Source organism: Dipodomys spectabilis, unplaced genomic scaffold, assembly GCF_019054845.1.
Source record: "Dipodomys spectabilis isolate Male_0828 unplaced genomic scaffold, ASM1905484v1 ptg000425l, whole genome shotgun sequence".
In the NCBI taxonomy this organism is placed as follows: Eukaryota; Metazoa; Chordata; class Mammalia; order Rodentia; family Heteromyidae; genus Dipodomys; species Dipodomys spectabilis.
In genome coordinates, this window is record NW_024871102.1 from 573,717 (window position 1) to 590,508 (window position 16,792).

The 16,792-nt window shown below is 34.7% G+C and overlaps 1 non-coding gene across 1 annotated transcript; it reads left to right on the top strand.

The window, feature by feature from the left end:
• Positions 1-271: 271 nt before the first annotated feature.
• LOC122097698 lies at positions 272-375 on the top strand. The gene has a single exon (XR_006145566.1). It is a non-coding gene; the product is annotated as a U6 spliceosomal RNA (small nuclear RNA).
• Positions 376-16,792: the final 16,417 nt, after the last annotated feature.

Sequence of the window (16,792 nt, forward strand, 5' to 3'; positions counted from 1 at the left end):
CTTTTAACAAGCCTTAACACTTGCTGCAATGTTCATTTTGACAGGTTCCTTGTATAGAATAATTGAATTCCTCCTCTTACACATCTCTTGAACTACAAATTTCTGGAATTATTTTGTTTTTGGCATGGCTATCTTGATTTTATTCTTCAATGTGTGCTTATAAAGAAATACATGATTCTAAAATTTCACAATTCTTTTTAACTTACTTTCTGTTGAATTGTCTAGTTTAATAAAATAAAAAAAATTATACTTGATATATAAAAAATGTTCTGTGCTCAAGTTAGCATCACATACACTAACATTGGAACGATACAAAGAAGATTAGCATGCCCCCTGCACGAGGATGACATGCAAATCCATGGAGCCCATATTTTTACAACAACAGATGTTGAAAGGTATGTGGCCACAGGGAATCGTACTGCATTCTTGGTGGGAGTGTAAACTTGTTCAACTACTTTGGAAAGCAGTATGGAGGTTTCTCAAAAGACTCCACATAAAACTCCTCTATGACACAGTAATCCCACTTTTGGGGATTTACCCAAATGATCATAAACAAGACCATACTAAAACTACCAGCACTACTATGGTTATTGTAACATTATTTACGATAGCTAAGATATGGAACCAACCCAGATGATCTCATTAGATGAATGGATCAAGAAAATGTGGTATATATACAAAATGGAATTCTATGCCTCCATCAGAAAGAATGACATTGCCCAATTTCTTAGGAAATAGAAAGGCTTGGAAAAAAATTTATTGAGTGAAGTAAGCCAAGTCTAAAGAATCATAGGTCCCATGATTTCCCTTATTTTCAATAACGAATATATGTCTGGGATAAGCAGAAAAGTTCAAAAGATATGTGCATATAACCAGATAAGATGATGTTAAAGAAATTGAACCCCAAGATAGGGACACAAGTCGTTTTTTGTTTCTCGCTATTGTTTCTAACATACTTATAATGTGTGATGTCGTTTTTTTTTGTTTCTTTGTATGTTTCTCCCCACGCCATAACCCATGTTTTCTCTGTATTTGAAGTTGGTGCACTTACATCTTGTATGTATGCTTCTCTAATTTGGGGAGGGGAAGGGAAAAATATGCTCAAATAGGGATACAGGTTGACCCATTGTAACAATGCGATGCACAAGACACTATGTTGCAAAATGAACTTTACAATTTAGGCAGAGGAAGGAAGGGGGAGGGGAGTGTACTTGTGGAGGTGGGAGGGAAGGGATTGTAGGGAAAATATAAAGGAGGAGGTAACAATGCTTGTTAGGAAATGTAATACTCTCCTTTTTTATGTAAATCTGAGCCTTCTGCACAGTATTATTAGAATAAAAACACAAAAATGTTCTGAGATGGAAGAGTTTATTTCCTCTATTATACCCATATAATATCGTTAACAAAGAAATTAATGCAGAACACTGAGATGAAGGTAATTTGAATAAATGTGTGTGTGTGAGTGCAGCAGCGCGCAAGCAAACACGCGCATGCATGCGAACACATGCCATGTATGTATATTGGTGTGCTCAGAGTTTAAAATCAGGGATTCAAGGTCTTGCTAGGCCTTTCCTATCTAGATTGGTGAGCTACTATATAAGCTACATCTCAATTCCTGGCTCTTTGCTAGTTAATTAAATATTTTGAAAAATAATTCATTGAAGATTTTTTTTTGGGGGGGGGGCCTGATTGACTACCAAGTGTTATCCACAGATCTCAGTCTCCTGAGCAAATATTCAGAGTAGATAGGATTGTAAGGGTGACCAGCCAGCACAAGGCTTTTAGAATAATTTTAAAAATAAAGAAATTTTATTTCATGGGATCCTGTTTTATCATCACCTAATTTGAAAGACTTTTGGAGTGATTATATGCCAATTTAATTCGTTTGGAGATTAAAAGATAGTAAGTGATGATACTTAAAAATTTTAGTACTTTTTAAAAAAGAAACTGGAACTGTGGGACAGAAGAAATTTGGCTGTCTTCCGACTTCAATTTGTAAGCTCAGCTCTGTGCATGATAACCAAATTTCACCAACACAGTCTGTGTTGAAGACAAAATGTGACAAAAAACAATCACTATGGGCAATATTTGCTATGCTATTATTTCTTGGACAATATGAATATTGAACTGAGAGTGTAAGAGAATGGAGAGATTTTACCCACTTTTGGTATTGCTGAAAGACTTTTGGAAAATTTGACTCATTTCCTTCCTCACTGTGTGTGTCTTTGGGCCATGCACTTACTGTCTTTTACTACAATTTTTCCTAACACTAAACTGGTAATAACATTAGCATTATAGCAAATGTTATCTTAAGAATTAAGAAAATAAAACTTGTGAAACACTTAACATAAACCTATGAATGAGCTTTGAGTTTAGCCAGCATTCTTTTTTAAATACTAAATAGAATGTGATAAGTAGTACAGAAACCATTACATGTAGTGTGAGCAACCAGAAGTAATATCTATTGACCATGCTCTGCTTCCAAGGAAGAAAGGTGGATAACTTCTCATGCTGTAAATCAAACAAGTAATCTTATGTAGTCATAGTGTAAAAATATCAGGGACAGAACGATGAAGGAATGTTGTAGACTGAGGTGAAATCCATATGAAAATGTGCAAAACTGATAAAACATAAAAGTATCTGAACAGTATATTGTGTTTTACATCATTTAAGTTACAATCCAAAGATAAGGAAGACCTAGAAGAATAAATTTTCTTTTTGACATTCTATCATAGGTCCTTAGAAGGATGAACACTTTCCTCATTCTTGTAGAGGCATCATCAGATGAGGGGAACTATATTTTTGTTTGCTTCCTTCCGTTTATTCTTCAGGTTGAAATCTGAACTACATGAGACTGAAAGAAACCAAGTGAAATCAGTCATGTAGGCTTTGGAAAGAACAATCAAAGTAAAATAAGTAAAATATATATAGCCTTGTAAATTGAGTTATATAGTCTCAAGCATTAACAGAAAATGATTAAAGCAATATCACTTTATTAAAAATTTAAAAATGTTAGGAGCTGCTTAATTTTTTCATTTCTACTACCTTGAATTAATTATTGATTTTCTATAAAGAGATTAAAGATGAGATTAACAAGAAACTTGATTAAAAATGGACAAAAGTTCTGAATAGACATGTTTTCCAAAAAGCCCTGAAAATCGCCTGTGGATTTACAAATTTGTATTTAATACAACTTCTATGCTGGCTTAATGCTTTGTGAGCAGAAGTCATTAGAGAAATGCAATTCAAAATTACTATGATACTACTTCTTAACTATTATAACTCTTATCAAAAATATCCAAGGAACCAGGTGTGGTGGCAAAGGCTGGTAATTCCAAGTGATTGGAGGTTGGAGTAAAAGGATTTTAGCCTAAGGCCAGTCTGGGATACTGTGCACAGTAAAAACCTGCCCTTTAAAAAAACTCAAAAGGTAATAATGTTGGCTGGCGACACTGTGGAGAAAAGGAAATTTTCTACACTCTTGGTCAAAATACATGTTAGTGTTCTCATTGTAGAAAGTAGTATGCACTTTTCTAAAGAAATCCAAAATTGAAATATCATCTGACCCACCAATCGTGTGATTATTTCTTTCTGGGTAACTCATAAATATATCTGTAGTTCATTGTTATTCACATTATTCACAACAGCCAAGATATAAATCGAAGTCCAGTGTTCAGCTACAAACTAATAAAGCAACTGTGGTACATGCACAAATATCTTTTTCTGTTGATCCCAAAGTAATTTTTTTATTATTTTCCTGTTTCCATGTGATTAACCTCCAAATTAGAAATCCAGATATATGATTTAATTTTACCAAAACTATTTATTGAGTATAAGGACCTTCTACTCTCTACATTCTTCACACTAAGATCACCAAATATGATGAGTTTGAAATAATTAGTCTCTTTTTGACCTATGTTAATATTCTTTACAATGTGAGGGAAATGTTTAAAAAGTAGTATTTGTTTTAGCTTAATTGCTCTGAAGAGACAATAAATGATATTATCAAAGCTTAAAAATGATTTGATTTAAAACTTAGAATTCAGTAAATGGTTTTGACCACTCTGGTTACTGGAGCCTTCACTACAACCTCATGAGACAATTTATATTGATGAAGCAAAAATCTGAGGTTAAATATTTATGAATAAAAAAATCATGTCATTCTGAATATGTAGAGTTACATATAAAACATAGAAAATTTAGCTTTTAAATACCTAAATATGCTAGTACATTTAATTGCAGGGTAAGTATTTGTTCTGAAAGGAGATAAAATTGCACTTATTTTGAAATGAAAACTTAAGTATTTATTTGAATAAAAGACAATGCTTAAAATATCACTCATTCAAGAAACAAGATGTACAGTTAGTTGTTTTTCATGCCAATTATGTTCTCTAAACTTACTACAAATACTAGATTAGTAAACCTAATTCATTGCTTTGTGGGGAAATAGCAATTCCGTTTCCTAAAACTCATGACAATAACTTTTTCTCAAACAATTGCTAAGTAACTGTTTTATATTTTTTGTCATGGAATCTTATTCGATAAATTTATATTCATTAAGTTAAATAATTGGCCAACAATATAAATTATGCATGGACGAAGTTTATCTAACACGAGTTTTTTTTTTTCAGAAGACAGATCATGGCTCTCTTAAAGAACACTAAAAGGCTGTGTGTTCTTTATTAATTTTTAGTGATTTTGTTAATGGATATTAATTGTCAGAAGTGACAATTCCATAATATATTTAACATATTTGATTATACTCCCTCTATTTCCTTCTCATTACTTCTTCCTCCAAAGATCTTCTGTTTTTCACATAAAATTACATCTTTATACATGCGCATATAAACTAATTTGGAAGATTTAAGCTGAACTGCAAATTAATTCAAGATGTACAGTAAATTAATAGGATGAATAAAAACCTGAATATTTTCGCTAACTTTTGAATTGAGCTATCAATTCAATTATTTTGGTTAGGGTTAGGATCCCAGACAAAATTAGAATTAGGATTAGAGAAATAGAAAATTTAGGTTCATCACAGGATGACTCATTGCAACAATGATACTCACATTCACTATGTTGAAAATGAAGTTTACACCATGAGACGGGAGGGGTAAGGGATGTGGGGAGGGATGGGATAGTGGCAGAACAAGAAAGAAATGGGTAACAATGCTCAACAAGAAACATACTCCTTACCTTACACATGTAACATATCCTTCTTTAAAGCATCTTTTCAACAAAATAAAATTTTAAAAAAAATAATGAACAATAAAACCTGACAGGAAATAGAAAAACACTTAACATTTTATGTTCAAAATGCAAATAAAATTTAGACCTACACGCTAAGCAATTGTTAGGATAAATATGAAAAAAAGTGGCTTACTATTAACATGATGATTCGGTTTTATGTAGGCTTAGGATTAGGCAAGGTGTGCCAGTTAGAGTGGAGTTAGGATGAAAAAAACATGTAATACATTGTGTAAAACTGCCACATATTTTAAGAAGAGTGAAAGAAAACCAGTCTGTGTTAACTTTAAACATTCAGATACAATTTGGTTTAAAGTGTGAGATACTTTTTTGTTCTGGTTAGGGTTAGGGAAGGATAAGCTTTAAGGTAAATTTTAGTTTTCCAATAAGAAGTAGAAGCCAAAAAAAATGTACGATTGAATAGAATCTAGATAATTTTCCTTACAATAACCATTTGGTGTTAAATCAGAATGTGATTTGCATTAGGTTTCTGGTTAACCGGGGATGAGGATACAGTCAAGAAATGGGTTAAACTAGTGGCTCGCGCCTATTATCCTAGCTACTCAGGAAGCTGTTTCCTGAGGATCTCAGTTCAAAGGTAGCCCAGGCAAGAAAGTCCATGAGACTTTTATCTCAAATTTACCACCATAAAACACAAAAGCGGTGCTGTGGCTCAATTGGTTAAATGCACACCTTGAGCTAAAGAACTCAGGGATCATGCCCTTGCCCAGAGTGCAAGCCCCATGACTGACAAAAAGAAAAAAAAAAAGAATTAAATATTAAGTAAAGCTGAACCTTTTTTTATGTTCTAGGAATTCACGAAAAGCTGGGATAATGGAAGTACAATGTATTTCATAATATCAGGATTTGAGATCAATGGGTATAATGATTCCTGCTATGGAACAAAATACATTCAGAGTTAAGAGTGAAAAAATCTTTAGGGTTTACAGAAAACCTGCAATTTATTTCAAGAATTACCAGTGGAATTTCAGTTAGGATTGCACAAAATGAGCATTTTTCATAAATTTTAGAATTGGGATACCATTAGTGTCAAGGTTATGGTTAGGATTCCAGCCATGGTTAGGCTTAGAGTGAAGGAGAAAAAAAATGAGGGTCAAATTGAAGGTAAATTTTAATATGAGCCTGGTAAGAATTAAAATGAATGCAAACTAGAGTATTGCTATTAATATTAGAATCTACTTACAATAAGGCTGATGGTTATTCTCAATGTTCCAGTTAAGAAAGATCAAGTTTAGGGTTAGAAAATGACTAAGATATTGGAAAAAAATGCAACCTATGTTTGGAAGGATGAGTGAAAACTAGTGTACTTGTGTTAGTGTTAGTATTGTCATATAATTTGGATTAAGATTAGGGTCAGTAATTTCTTCTGATTATATTTATATATAAGAAAGCTTTTAGTATAAAATTGTGTTCACTAACAAGTAGAAGCAAATATGCAAGGCTGAATAGTAACTAGAACATTATCATTATATTTATTTCTCAGTGATCATTCTTGTAGTGATTAATGAGAGTTTTCCAGCCAGGTTTAGGTTGAGAGTTAGCGTTAAGTAATGGACTTGATGGTAAGTAAATATGAAACTGTTTTCAGATACAGTGGTTCAGGAAAAAGTAGACTCAATGGAAACTACAGTATTTTTCCTGGTAAGAGAATTTGAGGACAAGTAATATAATGGCTTATGTTAGGGAACAAGATAACTTTAGAGGTAGAGTCAGAAAATTCGTGGGAATTAGAGCAAACAAACTCATTTCCAGAGTGAAAACTAGAGTATTCATTAGAATGATTAAAAGCTAGAGTGTTTTTCTTAAACATTAGAATTGGATTATCATTAGGGTGAAAGTTAGGTTTTAGTTCCAGCTAGGCTTAGAGTAAGCATTAGGAAAATGGAAAAATTAGGGTCAAACTGAAAGTAAATCTTTGAATCACAAGTAGAGTTAGAATTAGGATGAATGTGAAATAGAAAACTGCTAATAATATTAAGATTAGAGTATGATTAGGGTGAGGGTTAACATCAATATTCCAGTTAGGGTTAGGGTTACAATAAAGACAAGATAATGAGTGAAACTACAAGCTATTTTTAGAAAGATGAGTTGAATTGAAGTTAGGATGAATAAAAACTAATGTATTTGTGTGGCTTTTAGACTCCAAAGGCCATTAGTTCTAGGTTTAGGTTTACTTTCCTAATTCAGTTTAGGCTTAGGGTTAGGGAAGAGTAAGCTTTAAGGTAAAACTGAATTTCTACTAACACTTTCAAGTAATGTAAGTGCGAAATTTAACAAAAACTAGTTTCCCTAATTTTCCTATTCAGGGTTCAATAGGGTTAAATTTAGAGTTAGGTTTCTAGAAAGGATTAGATATATAGTTAGGGTTTGCAAGTAGAGTAGATTTTCAGTAAACCTGCAGCTTCTTTTTGGATATACAGGAGTTCAGTAAAAGTTGAGATCAATGAAAACTATGGTATTTTTCATGATATGAGGATTTGAGGTTAATGATTCCTAATAGGGAACAAGATAGATTTCAGGGTCCAAGTTAGGGAATCTGTAGGATTTGGAGAAAATTGCAAATCATTTCAAAGACAATGGGTATCTGTAAGTATGTATCTAAACTCGAGTAATTTTCATTAATTTTAGGATTGGGTTACTATTATCATCAAGGTTACTCTTAGGGTTTTGACCAGGATTAGAGTTAAGATTAGGGAAATGGAAGTTGAGAACTCGAGTGACTTACTTCATTTGTGTATATATATGCACTATTCTAAGGCTTTAACTCAAGGCTTGAGTTCTGTTCCTGAGCTTTATGCTGTAGGCTACAAGCCACGAATCCACTTCCAGCTTTCTTTGGCAGTGAATTTGAGACAAGAATCACACAGACTTTCCTATCCAAGCTGATACTGAACTGAGATCCCCAGACCTCTGCCTTCTGATTAAAGTTAGAATTAAAGGCATGAGCTACCAGTGCCCAGGAAAGTGCTTGATTTTATTGATTGTTTTTACTTAAGTTTGAGATCAAGACTTGAATTCAATATCTGAGAGCTTTGCTCACGAGGTAGACAATGCCACTTGAGCCATAGCTCCCAAAATGATTATTTTAAATAGCTGGAAATCATTAAATTTTCTTCAGATGATAGGCATTTGAACAACATTACTGTTGTTCTAAAACTCATCCTAATAAAAAAAGATTTATAGACACTAGAGATGATCTGAGCACATTCTCATGCTTTGCTTCTAATTGCATAACATTTTAGGGACATGATTTTTAATCATTATTTTGAGTTATCATTAAATAATGAGTTATCATTAAATAAATCAGTTAATGCATACAGTATACTTTGATCAATCCCAAGCCTTTCAACATTCTCATCCATCCCTCCTCTATGAATATCTTACTTCACTCTTCATAATTTTGTAGGAAATGTACTGGATTCTTCTCTGCACTTCCTCCAATTCCTCTTGGTCATTCTACCTTTTCTCCCTTCACCTCTCTTTTGACTACCCACTTCCATATTATCCATCAACTCTACTCCTAAGCATTTACTGTCCTTGTACTGCAGTAACTGACACATGCAAACTGATGTAAAAAATTTTCAGGGTTATTGGCTAGCCATAGATTCCTGAATATGAGTTCTTTGCTCCTTCTCTTTGTCTATTCATGCCTTTGAGTAGTGATTGTGCAGATTCATTTGTACCATTTGCTACACAGAAAAGAGATGAACTACTTGTACATATATTTACATACATGTATATACATACATACATGGATATATGCATTTTATATTTTCAAGAATTACGGAGCTAACAAAACTCGCATGCATTTTCCTTCCTTTTAAATTCTTTCAAAGCCTAAATAACTTTGTCTCTTTAGAACACCTAATTTTAAAGAGAATATCACCATCTCTGAACTGTCAGTGGCCTGGAAATTAGATGTTCAAATAGGAGAAACTTATTTAGGCTTTTTGGTGGGAGAGAGGAGTATTACTAGGGTTCTATCCAGGAGTTCTCTGCTTGCTAGACAGGACTTTTGTTGTATAGCACCAAGCAGCTCAACCACTGTTGCCATACTTCTAGTCCATATTATTTGCTTGAGATCTTGAACTTTGCACAGGTGTGATCTTAGATTGACTGAGACTTTGTTACCTATGCCTCCCACATAATTAGCTAGGATTTCAGATGTGAGTCACGATGGCCAGCTCATTTGTTGAGATGGGAGATGGCTGTCTTGGCAGTTATTTTTGTGGTCTTGCCTCATACCATGATCCTTGTCATTTCTTCTTCCCAATCAGCTGGGATTTCAGAAGTGGACTACTATACTTGGTGTACATGACACCTTCTTTTTTTTTTGAAGAAGAAGTTTTTATTGTAAAAATATTGTATAGAGGGGTTATAGTTACTTGAGCATTGCAATGAGCGCATTTTCTATCAAGCAGTGTTACCTATTCCTCTGTATTTCCCTACCCCCCCTTCCCTCCCACCTACACAACTTCACTCCGCCTCACCCCTCTTTCCTGCTTCCCTGCCTAAATTGTAAATTTCTTTTCTCAACATAGTCTCTTATGCATGTCATTGTTACAATGGTTCAGCCTGTATCCCTATTTAAACATTTTGTTTTTTCCCTTCTCCTCCCCAAGCTAGAGAAATGTGTATACAAGATGCGGGGCACCGACATCAAATACAGTGAAAACAGGGGTTATACCATGGGCGAGGAACATACAAAGAAACAAAAAAATCACATCATTGATTATAAACCCCTATCTTGGGGTTCATTTCACTTCATATAATCTTATCTGGTCTTATATACATAGTTTTCGAACTTTTATCCTTGTCCCAGATATATACTAGTTATTTCAAATAAGGAAAACAAAGGACCTATGTTTCTTTGGGTCTGGCTTACTTCATGTAATATAATTTTTTCTAAGACTCCAGTTATAGCTCCTATGACCCAGCAATCCCATTTTGGGGCATTTACCAAATGATCACAAACAAAACCATACTAAGCTACCAACACAACGATGTTTATTGCAGCATTATTTACCATAGCTAAGATATGGAACCAACCTAGGGGCCCCTCAGTAGATGAACTGATCAAGAAAATGTGGTATATATACCCAATGGAATCCTATGCCTCATCAGAAAGAATGACATAGATCCATTTGTTATGAAATGGAAAGACTTGGAAAAATCATATTAAGTGAAATAAGCCAGGCCCACAAAAACATACTTCCCATGGTTTCCCTTATTTGCAATAACTAATATATGTCTGAGACAAGTAGAAAAGGTCAGATAAGTTGATCTGAGGCAAAATGAACCCCAAGATAAGGCTTCAAACATTTTTTTCTTTCTTTTGCTTGTTTCTAACATATTTATAAGATGATTTTTTTTGTTGATTTTTATAGCCCTCCCCCACCGTATAACCCCTGTTTTCACTGTATTTGATGTTGGTATAATTTGTGGGTGGGAAGGGAAAACCAAATTGTTTAAATAGGGATATAGGTGGACCCATTGCAACAATGAGATGTTCAACACATTATGTCGAAAAACGAACTTTACTACTTTGTCTTGGGGTGGGGGGATTCGGGGTAGGAGAGATGGAAAGGGATGGGAAGGAGAAACAAAGGAGAAGACAACAATTCTTGATAAGAAATGTACTCATTACATTGCCCATTTAAGTGCAAACCCTCTGTACAGTATTTTCCCAATAAAAAAAGAGAAAACATGATATATATATATATATATATATATATATGTATGTATGTATGTATGTGTGTGTGTGTGTGTATAGTGGAATTTTATGCCTCTATCAAAAAATCAAAAATGGCATCGCCCCATTTGTAAGGAAATGGAAAGATGTGAAAAAAATTATATTAAGTGAAATATGCCAGGCCCAAATAAACGTAGTTCCCATAGTTTCCTTTGCTTGTAGTAACTAGTACATGGTACCATATGACCATATAAGATGATGCTAATTAAAATGAACCCCAAGATAGGGACATAACTGATTTTTTATTCCATGAGTTTCTTATCTCTATATAATCCCCAAAATAAAGTTGGAAGGGGAGCTGCGTTTCATGTATAGAGCAACACTCATTAGGGAGAAAGCTTAAGTGAGAAGGTAAGATCCTGAGTTTAAACCACAATATCAGCACTCAAAATAGTTGATTTCTTTTCCTTAATGTTTTTATTAAATTGCTCAGAAAATAATCAACATTTAATTTATGTTTAACATTAGTATTAAAATCTAGTTATATTTGTTGATGTTATTCTTTGTTTTCCTAAATTTTACATACACATTAATATCCAATAATGTAAAGAGGTGATTATTGTTTCACTAGTTTTTATGGCAGTTGAATATGTGGTTGATAGATGCATACAAGGAATTTGGACTGAAAATAGATATGTGCAGCTCTTCACATAAAGAAATGATAGTTGAAGAAGGTGTGGGCATGTATGAAATAAACTAAAGAAACAGCAAGGAAAGATAAGGTATGATTCTGGAAAACACAAAATTTTGAAAGAAAAAAAAAAACAAGTAAAATATATATCTTTTAGCAAGAACTTTGTAACACACAGACACATTTTTTTCCTTATTTCTTCTGTAAGGCATTTCAGTAAAGTTTATTTTACAAAGTTAAACATGATTGACAATTAATACTAACTGGCTTCTGTCTCAGGTAAGCAATTATTCTAGCCAGTTGCTTATAATCTTAGCTACTCAGAGGACTGAGATCTCTAGATCCTAGTTCAAAACCAAGTTGAAGAGTAAAGTTGGTGAGACTTTTCTGTTCAATTAACCATGAGATAAGTGGAAGCTTCACTGTGGCTTAAAGTGTAAGCACTAGCCTTGAGTAATAAATTTCAGAGACAGAACCTAAGCCCAGAGATTTAGCTCTCTGAAATTATTCTTTTTTTTTTAAATCCCCCCCCTCTGAAATTATTCTTAAAATACTTTTTCTCAGGATTTCTTTAACTTGTCTAAAGAATGTTTTAAACTAAGGTATTTTTTATTTCGTGTTATCATCATTGATATTGAGGATGTGCAGAAAACAATTATTTATAGTCAGAACTGGTTTGTATTGCTTTGTATTACACATTCCCTCTACATCCAGAGATCAGCTGGAAAGCAGATGGCCAAATCCTGGTGGTTGGCAAGGAAGATACATATGTGTTCTTTGGGCAAAGAAACAAACTTATGAAATGGTAGCCTTTATATATAACACCTTAATAGTAACAATAAAATTAATGTTATTACTATTATTATTTTTTGTCATTTGTGGTGTTTGAGCTCTGGGTCTGGGCATTGTTCCTCAGCTTTTCAGCTCAAGTCTACCACTTGAGCAACAATGCCACTTTACATTTTCTGAACCTTTAATTGGAGATAAGGGACCCACAGATTTTCCTCCATGGACAGGCTTTGACTCTTTAGTAGCTAGAATTACAGGTGTGAGCCACTGGCCCCAGGCAGTAAAATTATTTTGAAAAAGAAAAAACCTCACGATTGTATCCTTAAAAAATTACAATCTAGAAAGTGTATCTGTAATGTTAGTTGTGTCAAGTCACCATCGGCAGCAATCATTTTTAGATCTCACTATGTCTTGTCTAATGCCAGATAATATTTCATTAATTTATTTTACTTTTTCCTAACAAAGTTCATCATGAATGGCTACAGCAAAATTTTCTTGTGAGCATCAACAATTCTTCAACATATTTATTTCAACAAACAGCATTTTGCATTTGGTTCTTGTTGTTGTTTAATTTTGCCAGCGCTGGGGCTTGAAATTAGGGCCTGGGGCCTCTCCCTGAGCATCTTTGATCCAGACTAGCACTCTACCAATTGAGCCACAGTACCAATTCCAATTTTTCTGCTTATGTCATACTGAGGAATCAAATCAAGTGCTTCATGCATGGGAGGCCAGCACTCTACCAGTAACCACATTCCCAGTTATTGGGACTTATGTTGTTGTTGTTGTTGTTTTAAGATAGCATTTTACTATGTGTCCTTCTGTTGGCCTAAAACATAGGCTGGTCTCAAGCTAACTTCTAAATCATCCTCTCAAGTTCAGAGATTACAAACATTGACCACCATATTTGGCTCAGGATTCTTGGTGAGACAATACTCTTTCAGATATAGAAAGAGTTATTCTGTCTTCCCTGGACTCAATGGATTTTGCATTCTGCATTTTAATCACATTCTGTCCTGGTGTGTTTCCACTTCTAGATCAATAGAAATATTTCAGGATCAGAACTTGAAGCTGATCCCTGCCATCCAACAACATCACATTCTTGTGAATAGCACTAGCTGGCCTCATGAGCATAGCAGCCAGCTGGAGCTCAGCTATCTGATGGCCTTGGGCTCCAACAGTGCAATTATTTCTGTGCACAGACTGAAATCTATCATAGGTAATTTTGATTTATTCCATTCTATTCTCAGCTAAATTCTATTCTCAGCTTTGTATGCTTTAAAATCTCTTAAATATTAATTACTATTTTCCTACATTCTCAAAAGTAACATCTATGTCTTACTCTAAAATTCATTCAAACATGCAAAAATATTAATGTAGTTGCTGCCCAACTATGGCTCATATTTTAAAACCTGGCTACTTTAGAGGAAAAATAGGAGGATCCTGGTTTAAAGCAGCCTATGCAGAAAAATCTGAGATATTTCTCCAATTGAGAAACCAAAATCCAGAAGTGGAGATGTGGCTCTCGTGGTAGAGTATCACCTTTGCGCAAAAAGACTAAACAGGAATATTAAGTCTACTTCTGACTCCATTATTTACTCATGGAACTCACACACACACACACACACACATACACACACACACAAACACACAGACATAATCTACATTCTCTTTGCCTCCCCTTCTTGAGCAGTATTCAGTGCCATTAACTTAATGCATGTTTTCTCCAAATTATTATGGTAGGGAATAAACTATATTTGCATTTATGATAATGCACTTTTTTGTACTTTTTGTTTTGCGTTTTATGTACTTATGTGAGAGAACAGTGTTTTGTGAAGACTAAACAGAAATTAATGTGTCAGTAAGTGGGTAGGTTACAGACTGAAAAATGCAGATAATACCACTTTAAATTTTATTTCTCAAAATTTAAATATATATACATATGTATGTATTTAAAATTTCTGCCAAGATTTTATTTCCATTAACAATAATTAATTTTTTTCCATTATATAAATTTAACATATTATAGGTCTCATAGTAGATTTATATTTATAGATTTCCTTTCCTTGGAGACAAGGTTCTGCAGTGTAAATCTAGCTTTCCTCAACTCCTAATTGTGTCTGGCATTACCATGTGGTAGTATAGTACCATGTCCAGCTATATTATTTACATTTTGTACAGTAGAATATTAATATGAACAGCTTTAAGTCACATATCTTCATGAGTATGAATGAATTTCTTGCAAAAAAAATGTTATAGAGTTACTGAGTGAAGCCAATTATGGTAGATATGCCTGTAATCACAGCACCCAGGAGGATTGTAAGCTTAAGAGCAGCCTGAGCTACACAGCAAGTCCCTTTTAAGACAAAACAAAACAACAACAACTTTTGAGCTTGGAAGTGGGAAAGTATTGTTAAGTGGGGTGATAGGAGCATACAAAATTGTGTGTGTGTTTGTGTATGTGTGTTTGTGTGGTGTGTGTGAGTGCATGTGTGTGTGTGTGTGTGTGCTTGTGCTGGTCCTAGGGCTTGAACTCAGGGCCTGCACACTGTTCCTGAGCTTTTTGCTCAACCCTAGCATTCTACAACTTGAACCAAACTCCACCTCAAGCTTCTTTAGAGGTCAATGGAAATGAGTCTGCTCCATTTTCCTGTTCCGGCTTAGAACCTTGATCCTCTTTTCTCTGCCTCTTTTGTAAGATAACAGGCATGAGCTGTATAGTTGCTGTATTACTGTTAAGTAATATAGTAAACATCATACCAGTTTATACTCCTTCCAGCAGTGTTTGAGTGTTGCACACACACCTAAGATAAAACCCACTCCAGGTTTGATGACATCCATATCTCATAATGTGAGATATGTATTGTTATGCTCACTTTAACTATGAAGACTTTGAGATCCAGAGAGTTTAGTTAATTTTGAGTCCCTATCTCATATACAGTGGAGCCTGTATTCCAGTTCAACTAGGTCTGTTTATTTCAGAAAACATGGAGTCATCATGTGTTCTAGTCAACCTGTGTTCTAGCAAGTACTTCTCCTTAAAAGCACAGTTCTGTGCCTGACAGCTTACTTTTCTCTCTCTTTAACTGTTTGCACCCCTGTTCATAAGCTAGGCAAAGCACACATGATGAGAAGAGCCATTTTTGAAGGGGAAATTGATAATGGGTTTTGAACTTGGTATCACATACATATTAGTTGGATCTTCCATTTGAGTTATGCCTCCAGCACTATATTTCTGTCTTTTTTTCTTTTGTATTATTATTACAAAGATGAGTTACACAGAGTTTATAGTCATATAAGTGAGGTATGGATATATTTCTTTTTTGAAATGTCACCCCTTCCCTTGCTCTCTCAATTTTTTTCACTCACTGGTTTGGTTTTATTAACTTCTCCTTCTGTCCTCCTGCTCCTGCTCCTGCTGCTGCTCCTCCTCCTCCTCCTCCTCCTCCTCCTCCTCCTCCTCCTCCTCCTCCTCCTCCTCCTCCTCCTCCTCCTCCTCCTCCTCCTCCTCCTCCTCCTCCTCCTCCTCCTCCTCCTCCTCCTCCTCCTCCTCCTCCTCCCCCCCCCCCCCCTCCTCCTCCTCCTCCTCCTCCTTCTTCTTCTTCTTCTTATTATTATTATTATCATTATTTTGCTTTAGAGGGGATAATTACATACGTGTGGTAATGACTACAATTCTTTTGTAGTTGTTTTTGTTTCAGTCAGTAATCAGGCTTGAACCAAGGGCCTGAGCACTGCCTTTCAGCTCTTTTGCTGAAGAATGGCACTCATATTGAGCCACAGCTCTACTTCCCAGAGTGCATTTCTTTTTGGAGAATGTTACCCTTTCCCTTCATCTCTTAGTTTTCCCATCCTTCCCCACAAATAAGTTGCATAGATCATTTTCAATATAATACCAATTGAATACCACTGTTGCACATGTTCATCATTTGTCTCACTTTAATATGACTCCTTTAACTTCTCAAAGAGAGATAAATGAAGAAACATGACAAAAATGAAAGAAAATAAAGAAAAATATCATCTTGTTTCTGATTCCTGGTCACTGGCTATTTTTGAGATAAAATGTGTTTGTGTGTTGGTGTGTGTGTGTGTAAATACTTGGGCTTGAAATCAGGGAGTTGACTTTTAGCTTTTTATTCAAGGGTAACTGTGTGTGTGTGTGTGTGTGTGTGTGTGTGTGTGTGTGAATGTGTGTGTGTGTGTGTGTGTGTGTGTGTGTGTGTGTGTGTGTGTGTGTGTGTGTATAATGGAGCTTGAACTCAGGGAGCTGACCATTAGTTTTTTAACTCAAGGGTAGCCGTATACCACTTGAACCAACCTTCACTTCTTGATTTTGAATGGTTAATTGGAGATCA